At 46.9% G+C, this 14,503-nt stretch overlaps 1 protein-coding gene across 3 annotated transcripts in view; it reads right to left on the bottom strand.

The window, feature by feature from the left end:
- Nucleotides 1–14,503, bottom strand: part of LOC100864217 (Calcium-independent receptor for alpha-latrotoxin) — a 366,602-nt gene that overhangs the window by 177,868 nt on the left and 174,231 nt on the right. The window lies entirely within an intron of this gene.

Below are 14,503 nucleotides of genomic sequence, written 5' to 3'. Positions count from 1 at the left end.
TTCCTTGGCCCTAGCTTGGTATAATCGTGAACTGACCAAGGTTTCCAGTCACGTACGGGAAGTCGGTTCTAAACATCGACCGCCTCTTCGCCCGAGAATCGAACGGATTCTCGACCAGAATATGATAGAAGGGGAACGCTGTGAAGGGTTGTTGCCCAAGGATCACAGAGGAACGCGCTTACTACGTCGCTTCCGTGAAGACGAGAGCGAGATTGCGAGAGCAAATAAGAAGAAGAGACGAATTCTTCGGATCGCCTCGAGGCGCGGTTTGGAAAAGGAGGAGATGGATACAAGTCGCATAAAGGTTCTTCCATCGTTCTTTGTCGTCCGTTTGTTTAAATCCAACGTGATTGCAAAAACGTAATTCGCGAAAACGTTCATATTATAATCATAGTTGATTCATTCTCTCGATCGGTCGGCCGCCGGTTGGATTTGTTGTTGTCACGTAATACGTAATCGTAAATTGGACAAGATTTCCAGTCACGTAGCGAAAGACCATTCGAACCACGACGCTGTCTCACGCGCCCCCTCTTGTCACCCCTCGATGTCCCTCCCTCCCTCCCTCCCTGCGCGTTCTCTCCCCGTTTCTCTACTCTCCACTTATGGTTATCCGCGTAGTGGTGGTTCCACGCGACCAGGAGGGATAGAATGGAAAGCAAGCACGGAGCGGGAGGGGAAAGAGAGATAAGAGTTGGATGGAGATGAGCGCGCGCGTAAAACGTGATCGGATAATACAATAGATGAGAGATCGATTGCGTTTTCATCCTCTCCTCAGTCCAACACACACACTAAAAGGAGTATACTCTCGTCGTCTGGTCTGTCCGGTTATCCAGGCTCTCTCTTTCCCTCCACCTTTTTTGCCCGGGCCTCTTCCTGTTCGTCTATCACGGTCTCCTTTCACCTTCATATCCGTACGTGACTCTTACCTACCGGGTAGTCGGGATACGTGCATCCTGTTGTATAAGGAGTTCAAATTGAGTATCAATTTTCACCGGCTGGCCAGCCAGCCGATCTACGAGCAGCGGAGAGCGTTCCAACGCACAGGAAATCTTAGGGGGAAGGGCGAACAACTCATCTCCTCTTTCCTTGGTTCGAGTGAAAATTTTTTTAACTATCCATTCGACAAATCGATCATTCGATTGTTCGAAACGGATTCGTACGAACGATAATAAACGTAGATTCCGTAGATGACTAACGATGAAAATGAAAAAAAGAAGGAGAGAGAAAAAATTCGAAAACCGAACGAGAAACGCAATCGGGCAAAATGGAATTCCCATCGTGGAAAAAAAAAAAAAAAGAAAGCAAAGGACCGATGGAGATTCGATTTCGATTCGTCGTCCGCTCGCGCAAAAACTTGACCGTCCCGGGGAATTAGCGGGCGAAATAAAGCTGGTTAATCGCGATGCGACGTTCAGATTGGTGAGCAAGAACAAGAGCGTTCCGCGATCGAAACGCAATTGCCTTTTGTTCATCCTTTGTGGCCTTGTGGCGAGTTTCCGCCGCGATGGAAGAACGAGGGGGTTACGTGCGCGTAATGAGTTCCGCGCGAAGAACGGCGGGGGAGAGAGAGAAGAATCGAGGGAAAGGAAGAGGAGGAGGAGGAGGAGAGTGTCGGTATCTGGTGGGGCGATCTACAGAAGCGCAGAAGGCCGTGTCAAAGAAGCGTGGAAAAGTGTGTCACGCGAGCGGGACCCGGGGCGAGAGGTTGGCCGCATCACGGAAATCCAGCGTGTTTTACTTTCGGCCGGGCAACAACACCGTCGGCGCCGCCTTTTCGAGGAGTTTGCCCCCGCGTCAAGGGTGGGAGCGTTTCGAGGAATCGGGGCCGACCAACGACTTTCTTGCGAAATTAAAAATGCACTCGACTCGCGACGCTAATAGTTTCTCACGAGTACGCGCCGCCTCGAGTGGGTACAACAGACCGTTAACCCTCTCCGTTTCTCCCTCTTTCCGTGCACGAACCGGCCATTTCCAACGATGGAACGTGTCCCGCTCTTATTCCTCCCAACTTGTTCTTCTCGCAGAAATATTCGCTTACGGGATAAGCTACGCGAACTTATTCTCCTTTTTTTCTTTCTCCGTTCCCTTCACAACGTTTCGCTTTAATCGTCGTAGAAGCCTATTCACCTTCCCTCACCAGTAAAGGGTGGAATTCCAAGGCGGCCGGAAAAGGAAAGCGAATTTCTCCCCCGCGTTTCAATCGCGACATCGAACGACGCCGCGCGCTCCTTCTTTGAAAAGAGAGCTTTTGGTCGGCGCGTTCGTTTTCAGCGAACGTTTGATCCCTTGTTCTTCGCGGGGACGACAAATAATACCGAGTATCACAATATTTCTGGAGGGGCGGGCAAGGCATGGCATGGCAGAGGGAGAGCGGCGTTGGACGGTCTCGCGTAGATTCTGGTCTCGCCGCCTCCGGCTCCCCTTGAACCCGACGTTCTCTCCACCTCTTTCTCCCCCTTCCTTCTCTCCCCATTTCTCGCTCGTTCGCTGCGAAACGCTCGTCTCGTTTAGCCGCGGGACAACGGCATGGCGGCAGCTTACCATGTGCATTTTAATTACGACATTAAGTCCCGGGCTCGTTTCGTCCGAGAACGGGAGCGTCGCGGAAGAGAGGGCGGATAGCACACGGAATATCGGGGGAAAATGGCGAAACGGATGGGTGGCGTCGCTGGCTCCTCCGGGGAGGGGGGAGGGAGGGGGGCAAAGATTTGATGGAAGATATCGAAACTGGTCCGCCGCCGCGTCGATTAATTGGGGCCTCGAAAATGCTGACTCGGTAGATGCGCGCCGATCGTCGGCAGGAATTATGCCGGTGTGCGAGTTCGTGACCCGAAGAAGAAAACCGGGAATAATCGTTGAACGTGGTCGAAAAATGTAAATGTAATCGGGTTAATGGTGTGTTCCCGCCGCGAACGCTGACTTTGTCAGGATCGAGACAATTGTTCCTTAATAACGAGAAATGAAACGGGGTTGAAAACTTGGCTTTGTATTATTCCGCGAGATGAGAAAAGCAGAGACGGGCAGAGACGAGTAGCCACTCGAGGGTACGTGACCAAAGGAATAGCCTCGTTTCGAAATGGAAAACGTTTCCAGATCATCTTTCGGACGACAAAGTTTCAGCAAAATTCGACGTGTTACAGAAAGAATGAAACACAAGTGGAACGGGAATATATCGAAGGCTCTTTCTCTCCTCATTTATATGGCACAGATGTCTCGACGATTCGAAAGGGATCGAGCGGGAGGAGGAGGAAGTTGGACGAATCTGAACAACGCGTCATTTTAAAGTACGCGCCGTTTTAAGTTGACTCGAAATGCCCGTCTCTGGCCCCCCTCGAGCGATCGCAATAGCCGCCGGAAATTGCGCTACTTTATGAGGTAGTCGGTGCACGATTCACTTCTGTCCGCCTTCTATCCGCTTCCTTCGATTTCCCTTTTCGGCGCGCTTGCCAAGAAAGAAGAAGCAGTCGAGCCCCCGGGCGTTTGTATTGCTTTTCAAACGAACGAGAGAGAGGACCGGACTACAGGGGCTGCACACACGAGGCCATGGACGGCTCACAACTCTCGGCTCATCGATGAAAAGATTCCGATCCGATCTCTTTGCTCGATGGAATACTACGTAGTCGTTATTGGTCGAATATTCGAAAGGATCGAGGATTTCTTTGAGCTGCTGGAACATCGGATCTCGAGAAACTCGTTAACTTACGACTCGGTAGTGACGCAACAACAAGGTCGCGACGTTAGCGGAAGTTCAGAGAACTAAAGTGTCGTCACGATTTCAGGTCAGAGCATCGGATATGAGATCGAAGAGGGCTGCCCCTTGATACGAGGTAGGCAAGATTCGCAAGGTGAAGCGTTGCTCAAAGTTCTGATCTTTAATTCTAGAGTGGTCGTCGAGCCCGGTGGAAAACAATGGGTTTTCCACTGCAACGATGAAATTCTCGCGAAATTTACTGGCACCGCCACTGGGCAGTTCTTTTGATTGTCACGCTGCCAAACTTGGATCAAAAAAACACTTTTAAACTTCCCTCTCGAACATTCATAGGATAAAAAATTCTTGTTCTTTATCCAAAAAAAAAAAAAAAAAAAAGCATCGTGACGCGTTGGAATTAACGACAATCGGGTTACTCGAAGTTTAATAGGTGTTCTAAATTCGCAACGGTTGCTGCACAAAAACTTTGCGTTGAACAACTTTTATTTTTCTCTCTATCTTTTTTTTTTTTTTTTTTTAATAATTAATGGCATCGCGCACGGATGGTGCACGCAGCAATAGAAGGGATTAGGGAACAATGAGAATTAATGAAAAGGGCAAGGCGAGGGACGCGAGCGAGGAATAATTTCGATGCCCGTTGAGTTCACGCCGCGAGGGTGAGGTGTGTAACACTTGTAATTTCGTTCTCGTTAGGAAACAACTGGCGGCCACACCTCGTTTCTTTTTCTCTTTTCTTTTTTTTCTTTTTTTCCTCCTTCCCCTCGATGCTTTTCGCGCGCCCCGCTCTCTCTCTCTCTCTCTCTCTCTCTCTCTCTCTCTCTCTCTCTCTTCAATTGCACGTGCAACGGCAATTACAAATTGTCCGTAATTTCGTTTACTTTGGCAACGTCTTCTTGACGAGGGAAAAATGGCGAACGACACGCGGATTATCTCGCCTACGCTAATTAGCGCTGGCATCTGGCTAAATACACGTGTTGAAGCAATTTGACTAATCACTCGACGAACTCTCGCTCGTGGAATTTAATCATGATTTTAAATAGCGTTTTCGTCGATAAAAATTATTTTTTAATCTCCTTTAACAACAAAGTTTAAATACGAGTTGATTATATTTTACAGAACAGTTTGGTGTATTTATATTATAAATATTGGCAATAATATAACGGAAAAACGAAGACCGAATATTATTTTGTAACAAAAAATAAATATAAATAATTATCGTAAGCTTATATCGTAATTAAAATTAATCATCTGAATGAGTAAATAAGAATACGTATTACACGCCGAAAAAAAAAAAGAACAAATTTAACAATATTACCTCGAGTTAATATTTATTTTAATTCTTATTCGTGCTTCGCGATGTTTTTTTTTTTACCTCGATTAACAAGATAATATTAAAAATCGAGGATTATTATTATTATAAGACGCTGAACTCGATGCTTCAATAAATTCCTAGATTCGACGGGTCTTCGAATTTACTTTTTTTATTCGAGAAATTTGTGTAATATAACGGAACAACGTGAGGGGTGAGCAAGCAGCGAAGGAGCAACGGGCACGGAAGAATAAAAGGGATGAATCCGGTTGGGGAGGGAAGATATTGGTAGAAACGGAATTTCGAGCCCTCCGTCGCGACGGTAACTGTTTAATTATGTAATCGCGAATTTACATAATTGGCCACGTCGCGCGGTTCTTCTTCTTCATCCGCTTTCGGCCAACTAAACGCGCTTCGAACAAATACCGACACGAAATTCTACTACGCGTCAAATTTCGATATTTTACAATTTTCACCATGCCTCGGATATACATATATCGTATATATTTTTACGTATTTTTCTATAATTGATTTCTACACGATAGAACATCGATCGTAAGATCATCAAGTATAATTGAGGGACAAATTTAAATATACATATTTATTATTTAAAAAAAAAAAATACACATCCGAATTTTATTACAACAAACAAATTAATCGTTTTCAGGATACATTCTATCGAATTTATTCTTTAATTTCAATTATTAAAGAAAAAAAAAAAAGAAAGAAAGAAGAAGAAGAAGAAGAAGAGAAATTAACGAGAAAAGAATTTGTATTCTAATTTCTCTTCTCGTCGATAAATTTCATGGAATTTCGTGTTTCTTTCACACGTTTCTTCCCTAAATTTGACTATGTCCGTTTAAATTGAAACCGACAGGTGACTCGGGCAGCACCCGGCGCGCCATTAATTATCGAGCACACGTTCTCCCTCGCAGGGGACGCAGATTAAGAACGCGGTCGCGATCATTTTCCATCTTTGCCGCAAATTGAAACGCGCTCCCTTTTTCCTCCCCACTTCATCCATTCCATTCCACCATGTCTCGTATTGTTCGACGATATAGAAAAATCCCGATAGAGATAAATAAAAGAAACGAAATATATAAAAATACGATAATGAAACGCATCTCTCTCTCTCTCTCTCGTCACGAACGAAAACGTGGCCGGGTAAAAAGGAGCAGCACGCTCGAGCCAGAAGGATAAGCGGGCGTAATGAAGAGTAAAGACCGAACTGAAAACTCTTTTAAAAAATGATGGTCCGGGTCGTGGACCACCTAGGTGGACCAACGGTCGGAACGCAGGACGAGGATCGAGTGGGAAGAAGCTTTGTAATCGTGGCTCGAACCAAGGGATCGTGGACCGACCAAGGTTTGCCGGCAAGAAGTGGACAGGCGGTTGGGATTAATTAAAGAAATTCTCCTGCTTTGTCGACGTGCGCGTGCTTTCCCCGCGTCGACCTCTTTTCCTCAACCCGATCGTCCCTGACGATGATGATCGGCGGCCCACGTCGGCCAGGCCGCGACTCCCGAAGACAAATCGATGGTATTTGCATTTTTAAGCGACATAAATTAAGGCCGCACCGATCTCGTCTCGCGCCCGCCTCGAAAAACCGCAGCCCCCAAAGTCGATTGTCGTTGATGATGCTACATTGTCCGTGTCCATGTACGGATAGAAGCAAACGTTTGGAAATATTTGAAATAGATTTTTAAGATAATTTTACGAGGATAATTATGGGGGGAGGGGAGGGAAGGATATTTTCATATTTTATAAAAAAAAGACTGTCCTAATAAAGAAATAATTCACAAATAATTAATGAACACAATGATAAAAAATTTCAAAAGAATTGATCCGCAATTGAATTACACAGATATTCAAATATATTATAACTGGGTTAACTCGGGTTTTGCCCAAGCGAAACCTTCTGTGTTTCCAAGTTTGTACAGTTTGCGTGCAACCTTGTACGCTCGTCAACCACCTGATGTCTTTCAACGTAGTCGAGACGTTTCTGGGATGAAAAAAGGGAAGGGAAGAGGGCACGAAAGGGCTAGGATCGAACCAGAAACGTGCGTGTATACCGTAAAAGAAGCGGCCAACGCCGTTCTTCTGCGGTTTTCTACTTTATTTGGCCGTAAAGCAACGATGGCGTGGCGCACATGGCGAGATTAAGCGCGTGCCAGAAGAAGAGACGAGAGGAATGGACAAGGAATGCCCGAGGCGAGCGCATCGCGCGATTGGAGGAGAGATCGTTTCAAGCTTTGGCCATTCGAATTAACTGTTAAAAGCTCCAAGTCGTTGCGTAAATTCACCATGGCGTTTCGCTATTATTCGCCCATGTGTATTCCTTTACTACTTCCTCATTCCATTCGGTATCCCGGAGAGCCTTTGATGTCTTATTCGAAAATTATTCGTATCATTCGATCTTTAAGCGTTTTAAGCGAGTCTTCGACGAAGAGGAGGGATTTTTAATTTAACAGATAATATATTTACTTTGGAGCGAGGGGATAACGGATTGTAAATCCGTTATTTATAAAATAAATTCTTCCCGCGGAAACTGCTTTAAAAGCGGATACTTTGCTTTCAACTCGGCCACGATTCTTTTTTTTTTATCGGGTTAACTACGATTAATTATTTAACGCGTAAAAAGCGAAGACACTTTTTTTTTCTTTTTAAACAGACGTACCACACACAGCGCGTTTAACGAAACTTTGAATCGTTAATTTTCTTTCGAACGACTCAATTTCGAATCACCGGGCTGACCGCGGCTTAAATTCGTTCGATTTCGAGAGAGCCCCTCTTTGAAGCCCGATCAAGCCTTTGGATTTCCTTCAGGTGAATGGCCCTTTCATCGCGTGAAATGAGCAGTCCACCATAGACGAGGGAGGGAGAGGACGATCGGAATCGGGTGAAAGCTTACGATAATCTCGCCTCGCGCACGTCGATTACACTCGGTTCTCGTTTCACGCCACTTCCCACCGATCGTTCCCGATCGATGGTACAACCCCTGGCGAAACAACAAGCGTTCGAGATCGTGGGAATAATTCGAAGATCCGTCATCGAGCCAAGAAACTTGTTCCTCTGAACATTGAAGATTAGGTGAAGGGGAAAGGAGAAAGAAAAACGCGAGACCAGGGTGGAAAATACTCGGTTCCTCGATGGAGGAAAATAGAGCGGAAAGAGAGAGTAGCAAAGTGGTCGGACAGCGAAATGATCGCCGAATTTTTCTCTCGATCTTTCTTTCTCCTTGCCGAACTGTTCCTATTCCACGCTAGTAGGGAAGAAAAAAAGAATTGGACGAAGGAGAGCAGAGAAAGAAAAGAACAGAGAGAGAGAGAGAGGGAGAGGGAGAGATTTGACCTGGCTTCGATTCGGAGAGGCAAGCAGCACACGGTGGACCGACTCCCCGAGGCAAACGGGAGCACTCTCAGAGGAAATGGACAGATGGTCTGGAAGCTGCTCGATTGCACCTCGAGCAGAATCGAAATCCCGTTGTGTATATTCCCGCACGTTCGTTTTCCGCTCGTGTCCGAGCTCGCCACGAATCGGCGGATGGAAAATCCAGCCTCTCGGCTAGTTTACGACAGCTTCGATCCGACCTTCGATTCCTCTTGTCCGCCAAATGTAATTTAACCCTGGAAAAGTTGCATCGATTGCTCAGAAGAATTTCACCATCATCCTCTCGATTAATCGACTCGTTGTCCGTCCGAATTTCACGATTTTATATTTGCCATCATAAATTTGAACACTTGTCAATACATGTACAATTTCTCTCTTATTTTTCGTTTGAAATACGTAGTCGGCACGACGAAATTGCTTCGATGCGATTCCTCTTCTCTCAATCGACGCAGAGGAGACTCCTCGCAAAAACAAAGGAGATCACAAGAGGTGACATCGTTTTTTAATTAATAATCACACCTACTTCCACTTGCACTTAAGAAAGTAAAACAATTTTTTTTTCTCGTCGAAGTGTTGCCGTCGATCGAAAGTGTTCCGTTTTCTTTCGGATGTTGGAGAATGTTCCGCCGTCCCGTAGGAAGGGGCGAAATAGGCTGGGGATAGAGAGGGACAGATACAAATGGAATACACGGAATTCCGGGGCCATTAATGCGGCCAATGATAAATCGCTGGCAATACTTTAAACGATGACTGCCGAGGCCCCGTTCGTATTTTTGCCAACAGCGCCGCGCAGTCAGTCAACAAGACGTTCCCTTTCCCCCGTATCGTGTCTCCGTGTCTTCGTTTCCTCGTCCCGTGAACCACGCGCGCGCACCTTCGTCGGAGGCAACGAACGTCGCGTCCCTCCTCTTTGATTTATCACTGGTCAATCACCGGTCGAGCGCTCCTTTGACTTTCGTTCCACCCTTTTCCAGGGAACTGGCGAACGGAGCCTGTGTAAATCACGTAGATAACCGATCGAAGCGCGTTCGGATCCACCGAGCGCGTTGCAATCCGTGTCTCGAAATCTCGACGTCGTCGAGCATCGGTGAATTTACCATTTATGCCGAACCGAAGGGAATAACAAGCGCAGAGAAACGTGCATTTCTCGAGAACGCGTCCGAGAAACTGGACGCATTCGCGCGAACAACGAGGTTATCGTTTTTATTTGGAGAGAGGGAGTTTGGGCGAGGAGTTTGCGGAGCCAGACAGACTCGCTCGCTCACTCTCTCTCGTTTATTGGATCACTGCTACCCGATTGAACTGTTGTTAAGCTTGAGGTTCCAATTGGCTGGTGTCTGTTATTGATCCCGACGAAGCTGGGTATAGAGTCGGTTTCCGTGACCCGTTTTATCAAATCATTGCACGTTAAATCGTCGGTTGGAAATAAGGATTTAGAGTCTCGTCGCGTTTTACGTTACGGAAATGCGGAGACTCGGCTGCGCGTGAAAACACCTCGGTTCGTTTGCCCTTTTAATACACATCGCGAGTCGAGCGTTCGACCAATTTTTCTTCTTCTTCTTCTTTTCTTTTTTTTTTTTTTTTTTTCCCCACCGGCGTTGAAATCAGCGAACGGGCCAAAAATTCGTGATTTATGACGGTACGCGTCCATTCAATTATTTCTGTACCGAACGTCGACGCATTTTCAATTTGATTTATCACGGTTCGTCGCGATACCGGATGGCTGGCAATGATCCAAATACGCCGAATTCCCGCGAATACCAATCTCTCTCTCTCTCTCTTTCTCTTTCTCTGTGTGTGTGTGAGATGTTGATCGTAAAGACGTCGGATGAAGCGTTGTAAAGTAGATAGAAGAGAGTGGGGTATGGGAAAAGCGTTTATGAGAATCGAGTGCCGCTTTTAGATCGAACGTTGTTCATAATTGAATCATAAACTTCCATGTGTTTGACTGTTTAAATTATTTGCGCTATTATTCTCGTCGATATGATAAAAGTCTGGATAAAATTGCGAGTAAAATATCGAATTGAAATATTTAAATTTATCCATTATAGTACATATAATAAAATCTCATTTATATAAACGAAATTTTTAGTTATAATATCTGGTTCTAATCTATGAATAAAATTAGATGATGCGATATAATTGAAGATATATTTCTGATACGAAGCGAGAAAAAGAACTCATTGTTTCGTTCAAATTCATATTAATTTCATTTGCACGAATCTTGTTCGATCCTTTGACAAGCTTTTTTAAATAAAAGAAGCAATATCTTTCATTTCGAACGTGGCAAAGGGATTGAAATCAAAGTTCCGAATAAAAAAAAAAATATCCTCCAATCGTGAAACGTAACAGGCCTTTCTCCCTTCCTCCCCCTTCTTCTCTCCCTTCCTCCCGTTAAACGTGTAATTCTCGCTCAAACACGGCGATCGTTTCGCAACACTCGAAACGATTTCGACAACCGTCTCGCGATGGATGGGGATGGGATTCGTGCGATCGGGGAGAAAGGAAAGGACGTTATTTCGAAGGAGGAGGAAGAAGAAGAAGAAGCCCTTGGAGGAAAGCAAACAAGGGGAGAAGATTCGTAATTTCTTCTCGCGTTCACGATCGACCTCGTCCTTCGGGGGCGGGGAATATCGTTTTTTCCCGACAGGCCTGTGCCCACGTGAAATCTCGTAGCGCGTGATCCTCCCTCGTGAAGTGGCGGGGCTAATGACGCGCGAGCGTTGGAGCGAAACAAGACCGAGCAGAGTGGCGAGAAGCCACGCTCGTGACAGCGGAGGGTGAGAAGCGAGGAAGAGAGAATCGGAGAAAAGGTATGGAAGAGGTCGAGGAGCAGCGAAATAAAGAGGGTAGCGTTTGGTTACCGATAGACGGGACAAGTCCGGACACGAGAAGGTCTTCCCAATTCCAGGAGTCAATACACGCGGATATTGCAGCCATTTGAAGCCCTCTCCTCCCTCTCTCTCTCTCTCTTTCTCTTTCGAAACGAGAAAGAGAGGGGAGCGTCGAGTGAAAATCAAGGAGAAGAGAGAGGGTCGGTAGAGGAAGGGGAGGAGGTGACCAAAACGAAGGATCGAGGGCTCGCACGAGGGGAGGGGGAGAGAGAGAGAGAGAGAGCGTTAGTGTCACATCCAATAAAATTGCCTGCTCACCCCTGGAGTCCTGGGCCCACCCTCGTGAAATAAAATGCAGTATCAGTCTGCAGCCGGGTACCGATTGTAAAATGAGAGTTCGGAGAACCGAAGAGGAAAGGAGAAGGAGGAAAAGGGAGCCAGGCAAATGTAATATAGAAACGTAACATCACTCTATTTCAACCTTTTGCCTTTCTCCTCTGCCTCCTCCTTCCTCTCTTCCTCCTTCATCATCCGTGATCTATAATAGTTCCTGTTCTCCTCCACGGCACACGATCAATTTACGAGATACTACTACGTCGCTCTCATGACGCGAGCGACATACGTGTATACACACCGTATGAATACGTGTACGCGTATATTTATGTCCCCGTGGCGAGGGATGAAAGTTGTTCGTGCACGTCAAAACCGGGTCCCTTTTCCGCGAATAAACCAAGGGAACAAGTTGATGGAGGGGCGGGTGGAGGTTGCAGTCTTATTTTCAGAACGAGGCGATCCTCCAGGAAAGCGTATTATCTCGAAAGAAAGCGACGACGTCGTCGGGGAAAATTCTTACGCGAAGAAGAAGAATTCTCTAAAAAATTCAACGCCGAAAAAATCATCCACGAAAAATGGAAGCTTCTTCCTCTTTAATTCACGGACCGATCTAACCTTTTTCGATTCTGCTCGACACCCTTTCTTTCGACACCTCCCTTCGGTTCTCTCAACTGTTCCCTCTTTTTAACCGAGTTTTAAACGTTGCGTTCAACTCGAAACGATGGTAGTCGGCTAAGCTTCCGCTCGGGAAACTGATCCCCAGCGCGTGTCGCGCGGACTCGTCAACCCCTGTTCAACGACCCGCGTGTCGACGAGGGCACCGCGACGCGCCACGGGATTATGATTCACGAGCAAAACATTCCGGTGAAAGCTACTTTTTCTTCGCCCCTGTCAACGCTACCCGTCGGGTGGATGGTGTCAAGGAGAAGAATGGGGGAATAAGACGAGCCTTCTTACGTACACGATCCTCGTCGATGTCGAAAGGATCAGGAAGGAGAAAGAGAGAGAGAGAGGATCGGAGGGAGGAAATGATTTGTGGTGGAGGCAGCGCGGGTAACAGACAGCTCGTTTCGATTCCCACCGGATCTTGCCCCCCTCCTCTTCCGCGGAAACGGTTTGCCTGTCTGAAAATGGATGCACAAGTTGGAGAGCAGGGCGACACCAGGCGGAATTACTTAATGAGACACGGAGACGCATCGAGCCGCGCGAGTGTCACAATTACCAAGGCTCTCCAAGAGCTTCTTTGGCGCTCTCTCCACGCTTCGCTCGCTCTCATCTTCTTGGAGGGAAGAGTGTAGAGAGAGACAGAGAGAGAGAGATAATTTCGGAATATAGTCCCGTTCTAAAAGGTAGAGTTTCCAGACTTGGACTACTCGCAGCCCGTCCTCGTAGAGTGGTCGCCCTTGCACCGTTTCCTTCCTCCCCCCTCGTCTATCTACGAGGCTGTCGGTCCCGTACGTACGTGGAATCGTTGGTCGAGTGGCTTCGCGATTGGAGTACTTGAGCGGAACACGGGCGAAGCGTTAATGAATCTCCGTCGGGACTCGTTCGCGCGAGTGGTAGGTCGATACCCTTTAACGCGTGGAACGAACGATGGGTTAGTTACTCGGGACTACTCGAAAGGGACGAATCAATTTGGTGATTGTCGCGCGGCGGCGTCTCGTTTGCCTGGGAACGGGTCGTGTAAACGGCCGCGTGACAAACTTGTGCCTCGCTTCGCGAAAGGGGTTGGAAATGGGAGGGAGGGATCGACGTAACGTGACGCGAAAAGTTTTCAGAGAGAGAGAGAGAGAGAGAGAGAGAGAGCAAGCGGGAAGTCTCCGATAAATTTAAAAGTTGCTCGTGTCTTAAAAGAGTTGATAATTTATTAATTAATCTCGGTATAATTAAGCTCCCGGTGCTCCCTTCTATGGATTCAATTATATACTTGAGCCAACTCTCGACACTCGATTAAACTCGTTAAAAGCAGGCCCTTACTTACTACGCGTCACGCTCGCTTCTTTTTCCCCCTCTTCTTTTTATACGCAATATTTGGTTTTTTTACACGGGATCGGGAATCATCGATCCGATTTCGCGCGGAGGGAAGGGGAGGGAGGGGAAGGGATCGTTATCCCGTTATTTTCGAACGGAAATAGCTATTCAGAAATTGGCCGTCAATGTTCCAATTATACACGGCAAATCGATACTATGGAGAAGAGGTCGGAAAGAGCGGGCACTCGACGGGATCACGCTCGATGCGCATTCCGCTCGTAATCCGTGCACGATGCCGGAAATCGGTATATAACGTTGCTCTCTCTTCCGCGGATCTCCGTTTAAGGGCATCCTAATTGTGCCGCGTGAGATCGGGGCTGCGATCGGCGACCCTTCAAGACCGCTAGAAAATCCTCGTGTTCGCGACCGTGTATACGGCAGAGGTTGGCTAATAGAAAGAGGACGGGTGGAAGAAAGAGAAGGGAAGGGAGAGAGGGAACGCGTGTCGTCGTGGCGCATGGAAAGGAGATGCAATCGGCCATGTAAAACAGGCCTGCCGGTAACGTACGTCTCTCCTCTCCCCCTCGCCACTCTTGGCGGCGTTCGTGGCGTTCCCGTAGGAGCCAACTCGTGCGGTCACGAATGCGTGAAACGGACGAAGCGAGCGAGACAGAGAGAGAGAGAGAGAGAGAGAAAGGGTTACCTCGTCTCGCGCTTTCGCGCTTCTTTCGGAATTAATTTTACAACTGCAGCGTGTTAATTCTCGGAGTTAAGTATTAAGAATTCGCGATAAGCCAACCCGTTCCCCTCTCCCTTTAAACAACCGGTTATTTCCATTTTCTTTCGTTTCGCGAACACCGTTAATTGGCTACTTTGAAAAGATTTCAGGTAGGCAAGAATTAATAATGAAAGGAGGTAAAAATCGATCGGGAATTACCAGCGGTTAATTCCATTCAC

Source organism: Apis florea, unplaced genomic scaffold (genome assembly GCF_048593485.1).
Source record: "Apis florea isolate Af1SG1 unplaced genomic scaffold, ASM4859348v1 contig_3367_pilon, whole genome shotgun sequence".
In the NCBI taxonomy this organism is placed as follows: Eukaryota; Metazoa; Arthropoda; class Insecta; order Hymenoptera; family Apidae; genus Apis; species Apis florea.
Note: the sequence above shows the minus strand (reverse complement) of the source record. Positions and strands in the feature narration are given on the sequence as shown.